Source organism: Eurosta solidaginis, unplaced genomic scaffold (assembly GCF_040869045.1).
Source record: "Eurosta solidaginis isolate ZX-2024a unplaced genomic scaffold, ASM4086904v1 ctg00001140.1, whole genome shotgun sequence".
Taxonomy (NCBI): domain Eukaryota; kingdom Metazoa; phylum Arthropoda; class Insecta; order Diptera; family Tephritidae; genus Eurosta; species Eurosta solidaginis.
The window spans coordinates 290,126-296,125 of NW_027136962.1; the positions used below are offsets into that span (position 1 = coordinate 290,126).

At 31.4% G+C, this 6,000-nt stretch overlaps 2 non-coding genes across 2 annotated transcripts; both read right to left on the reverse strand.

The window, feature by feature from the left end:
* Positions 1-1,523: 1,523 nt before the first annotated feature.
* LOC137235883 (5S ribosomal RNA) lies at positions 1,524-1,642 on the reverse strand. The gene has a single exon (XR_010948086.1). It is a non-coding gene; the product is annotated as a 5S ribosomal RNA (ribosomal RNA).
* Positions 1,643-4,797: 3,155 nt separating this feature from the next.
* Positions 4,798-4,916, reverse strand: LOC137235884 (5S ribosomal RNA). The gene has a single exon (XR_010948087.1). It is a non-coding gene; the product is annotated as a 5S ribosomal RNA (ribosomal RNA).
* Positions 4,917-6,000: the final 1,084 nt, after the last annotated feature.

A 6,000-nucleotide genomic window follows, 5' to 3' on the forward strand; every position in this document is an offset into this window, starting at 1 on the left:
GCTTTTTTCACTTTTTTCTCACCACTTGCCTTTTTAACACCACTCGACGATTTTTTCTTTAATGTTGCACTATCTTTTTTGGCTTTTGATTTATCAACCGATTTTGACTTACCATCACCTGATTTAGTGGCTGCAGCTGATAATTTAAATGAACCAGATGCCCCCTTTCCTTTGGTTTGAATCAATTTTCCACTAGTAACAGCCGATTTCAAATAGCGCTTAATAAATGGTGCCAATTTTTGGGCGTCACATTTATATGTTGCACTAATATATTTCTTAATTGCCAAAAGTGATGAGCCACCACGTTCCTTCAAATTCTTAATCGATGCATCTACCATTTGTTGAGTTGGTGGATGAGTGGGAGCAACCGATGGTTTTTTGGGTTTAGTTGCTTTTTTAGCAGCAACTTTCTTCTCAGCAACAGCAGCAGAAGCAGCTACTGGTGAGCTAACATTTGCAACAGCGATTGTGTCAGACATTTTCACTTAATTATTTTATTTAAACTTTTATTAACACTTGAAAATATTTATCAATTTAAGCACACAAAGCACAAACTCACTATTTATACTTTTTTATACAAGCGCATAGAATGCGATACTCTGTTTAAAATTTGAGAAGCGCAGCGAAAAGATGGATGACAAATGTTTTCATTTCAGTGCTACGTACCATTTACATTTGATAAACTTTTCATCTTAATAAATTAATTAAAATTCACATATTAAAGTTATTGCAAATATTCATGTAAAAATAGATAACTGAAATGTGTTAGTTTGATATACGAATTCATTTAAATTGATGAATTTCATATTTTCGGAGTGTCAGGCATTTTAATCAAAAGTTTGCACTGATAAAATCGAATTTTTTCTCAATTAAGTGAAATTTCTTAAAATATATTTGTACTAATCAAAATTTTAATTCGGATATATAAAATATGTTAAATTAGAAATCAAAAAACTTATCTTCGTTGAGTTTTAACAACATTATTTTATTTTAAAAAATTTTTTAAATATTTCTATTGCAACACTAGAGTAACCCTATATGGCTTCACTTAAAGGCATCTAAAGTTTGGAATTTTAGTCTGAATTGATTATTGATATTGGACGTCTACAACTTATATGTATAATTAAATGAAATTTCATGACATTCAAAAAAAAAAATAAAAAAAATTCTCATTGAATGCTTATTAATTATCAATATGATTATAATATACATATCTGAACATAATCGGACATCAGCGTCCATTTTAAGTACTATAATAGGTGGATGAGTATGAATTTGTACTATGCAGATTCATTTTGTATTTATATGATGAATGCTTATAAGCTTTAAATCAATAATTGATATGGTAAAAAATTATAACTAATATTATTATGCACGTAAATGTATGCGCGCGTATGAAATTTTTCCATTGAATCTATAGAAATATTAAATTGTATTCCAAGTATTTATTCAATTAAATGCAATTTAATAAAAAAAATATTTATGTACATATATATACATAAAATAAAAGAAAAAGTTGGATATGCCAACAACACGCGGTGTTCCCAAGCGGTCCCCCATCTAAGTACTAACCGCGCCCGACGCTGCTTAATTTCGGTGATCGGACGAGAACCGATGTATTCAGCGTGGTATGGTCGTTGGCAAAATTTGTTTGCCTAAATTGGTATAAGTATGGCTATTTTAATGTGTATACTCGCAGCTGTGAATTTGTCCTTTTTTTTTTTAAATGATATAAGTCGATTTAAGTAAATTTTGTTATATACTTTATAGTTTAGTGTATTCAGATACTCTTGCTACTAAAATCAGATTAAGTTTATTTTTTTACAAAAATGAACTTATGCCATTTTTGAAAATAAGCCTGCTATTATAGACATATTTATATCGCTTGGCTTGTGTCGGGGTATATTCATTTGCATGAGTTTTCATTATGCATACATACGTATGCTACTTAGTTTAAACGAACATTCATACATACTACATATGCATGTACATCTTAATAACATATCTTTCTGTTATGTATTGTATTAGAGAAATTTTGAAATCTTTGTTAAAAAATATTGTGGTCCTGAAAAGGACCGTTTGTTTGAATGTATATTTATTTTGTGTTAATATGTCCGTAAAAATGAATTTAACCGCCGAAACCATACAATGTACGACCCTGCCTCTTCAATGCATATACAACATCCATAGCCGTAACTGTTTTCCTTTTAGCATGTTCAGTATAAGTGACTGCATCACGGATAACATTTTCCAAAAATACTTTTAAAACACCACGAGTTTCTTCATATATTAAACCAGATATACGTTTTACGCCACCACGACGTGCTAAACGTCGAATAGCTGGCTTTGTGATACCTTGGATGTTATCACGTAAAACTTTGCGATGACGTTTGGCGCCACCTTTACCTAATCCTTTTCCACCTTTGCCACGACCAGTCATTTTTTCTATTTAGCACTTTTTTTAAACGTTCAACAATTACTAGTCGCGAAATTCAAACTGCCGTACGCCTATTGTTGCCTGGTGAATTGGCTAAGCATGCCGTGAGTGAGGGTACTAAGGCTGTTACCAAATACACAAGCTCCAAGTAATTTGTGCGACTGAGGAAAATATGTATAAAAGTGAAAAATGTTAACAAAAAGGCCCTTTTCAGGGCCACAAAATATAAATTAACAAAGAGATATGAATTTTTCTAAGTCGATGAAAATTTTTAATTTTGTTTTGCAATTGAAACATCAAAAAATATTAACAAAAAGGCGCTTTTCAGGGCCACAAAATATAAATTAACAAAGAGATATGAATTTTTCTAAGTCGATGAAAATTTTTAATTTTGTTTTGCAATTGAAACATCAATTTTAAAATTGGTCAGCATGGTAGGGCTGACTTACAGTGTCAGACACTAGAGCGGTTAATTATTATGGCGAAGCAACGCTGTAGTCAGACGTATTGCGTACATTTTTGATCTTTTTGTTTGTATATTTTGTAGCCCTGAAAAGGGCTTATTGATAATTCAACATTTAATGAATGTTGTGTCCTTGTAAATTATCACAAAAAACGCAGCATATTTATTTTTTAGCTGATGCCTTTTTTGCAGCTGGCTTTTTAGTCGCAGCTTTTTTTGGTTTGGTAGCAGTTGCTTTTGCTTTTGTTGCCTTTGACTTAGCGGTGGCAGATTTCGACTTGGTTGGCTTGGCTTTAACGGCGCCAGTCTTTTTTGCGTCTTTAGCCTTAGATTTCTCACTTTTCTTTTTTTCGGCGGTTTTCTTAGTGGCAACAGCTTTTTTCACTTTTTTCTCACCACTTGCCTTTTTAACACCACTCGACGATTTTTTCTTTAATGTTGCACTATCTTTTTTGGCTTTTGATTTATCAACCGATTTTGACTTACCATCACCTGATTTAGTGGCTGCAGCTGATAATTTAAATGAACCAGATGCCCCCTTTCCTTTGGTTTGAATCAATTTTCCACTAGTAACAGCCGATTTCAAATAGCGCTTAATAAATGGTGCCAATTTTTGGGCGTCACATTTATATGTTGCACTAATATATTTCTTAATTGCCAAAAGTGATGAGCCACCACGTTCCTTCAAATTCTTAATCGATGCATCTACCATTTGTTGAGTTGGTGGATGAGTGGGAGCAACCGATGGTTTTTTGGGTTTAGTTGCTTTTTTAGCAGCAACTTTCTTCTCAGCAACAGCAGCAGAAGCAGCTACTGGTGAGCTAACATTTGCAACAGCGATTGTGTCAGACATTTTCACTTAATTATTTTATTTAAACTTTTATTAACACTTGAAAATATTTATCAATTTAAGCACACAAAGCACAAACTCACTATTTATACTTTTTTATACAAGCGCATAGAATGCGATACTCTGTTTAAAATTTGAGAAGCGCAGCGAAAAGATGGATGACAAATGTTTTCATTTCAGTGCTACGTACCATTTACATTTGATAAACTTTTCATCTTAATAAATTAATTAAAATTCACATATTAAAGTTATTGCAAATATTCATGTAAAAATAGATAACTGAAATGTGTTAGTTTGATATACGAATTCATTTAAATTGATGAATTTCATATTTTCGGAGTGTCAGGCATTTTAATCAAAAGTTTGCACTGATAAAATCGAATTTTTTCTCAATTAAGTGAAATTTCTTAAAATATATTTGTACTAATCAAAATTTTAATTCGGATATATAAAATATGTTAAATTAGAAATCAAAAAACTTATCTTCGTTGAGTTTTAACAACATTATTTTATTTTAAAAAATTTTTTAAATATTTCTATTGCAACACTAGAGTAACCCTATATGGCTTCACTTAAAGGCATCTAAAGTTTGGAATTTTAGTCTGAATTGATTATTGATATTGGACGTCTACAACTTATATGTATAATTAAATGAAATTTCATGACATTCAAAAAAAAAAATAAAAAAAATTCTCATTGAATGCTTATTAATTATCAATATGATTATAATATACATATCTGAACATAATCGGACATCAGCGTCCATTTTAAGTACTATAATAGGTGGATGAGTATGAATTTGTACTATGCAGATTCATTTTGTATTTATATGATGAATGCTTATAAGCTTTAAATCAATAATTGATATGGTAAAAAATTATAACTAATATTATTATGCACGTAAATGTATGCGCGCGTATGAAATTTTTCCATTGAATCTATAGAAATATTAAATTGTATTCCAAGTATTTATTCAATTAAATGCAATTTAATAAAAAAAATATTTATGTACATATATATACATAAAATAAAAGAAAAAGTTGGATATGCCAACAACACGCGGTGTTCCCAAGCGGTCCCCCATCTAAGTACTAACCGCGCCCGACGCTGCTTAATTTCGGTGATCGGACGAGAACCGATGTATTCAGCGTGGTATGGTCGTTGGCAAAATTTGTTTGCCTAAATTGGTATAAGTATGGCTATTTTAATGTGTATACTCGCAGCTGTGAATTTGTCCTTTTTTTTTTTAAATGATATAAGTCGATTTAAGTAAATTTTGTTATATACTTTATAGTTTAGTGTATTCAGATACTCTTGCTACTAAAATCAGATTAAGTTTATTTTTTTACAAAAATGAACTTATGCCATTTTTGAAAATAAGCCTGCTATTATAGACATATTTATATCGCTTGGCTTGTGTCGGGGTATATTCATTTGCATGAGTTTTCATTATGCATACATACGTATGCTACTTAGTTTAAACGAACATTCATACATACTACATATGCATGTACATCTTAATAACATATCTTTCTGTTATGTATTGTATTAGAGAAATTTTGAAATCTTTGTTAAAAAATATTGTGGTCCTGAAAAGGACCGTTTGTTTGAATGTATATTTATTTTGTGTTAATATGTCCGTAAAAATGAATTTAACCGCCGAAACCATACAATGTACGACCCTGCCTCTTCAATGCATATACAACATCCATAGCCGTAACTGTTTTCCTTTTAGCATGTTCAGTATAAGTGACTGCATCACGGATAACATTTTCCAAAAATACTTTTAAAACACCACGAGTTTCTTCATATATTAAACCAGATATACGTTTTACGCCACCACGACGTGCTAAACGTCGAATAGCTGGCTTTGTGATACCTTGGATGTTATCACGTAAAACTTTGCGATGACGTTTGGCGCCACCTTTACCTAATCCTTTTCCACCTTTGCCACGACCAGTCATTTTTTCTATTTAGCACTTTTTTTAAACGTTCAACAATTACTAGTCGCGAAATTCAAACTGCCGTACGCCTATTGTTGCCTGGTGAATTGGCTAAGCATGCCGTGAGTGAGGGTACTAAGGCTGTTACCAAATACACAAGCTCCAAGTAATTTGTGCGACTGAGGAAAATATGTATAAAAGTGAAAAATGTTAACAAAAAGGCCCTTTTCAGGGCCACAAAATATAAATTAACAAAGAGATATGAATTTTTCTAAGTCGATGAAAATTTTTAATTTTGTTTTGCAAT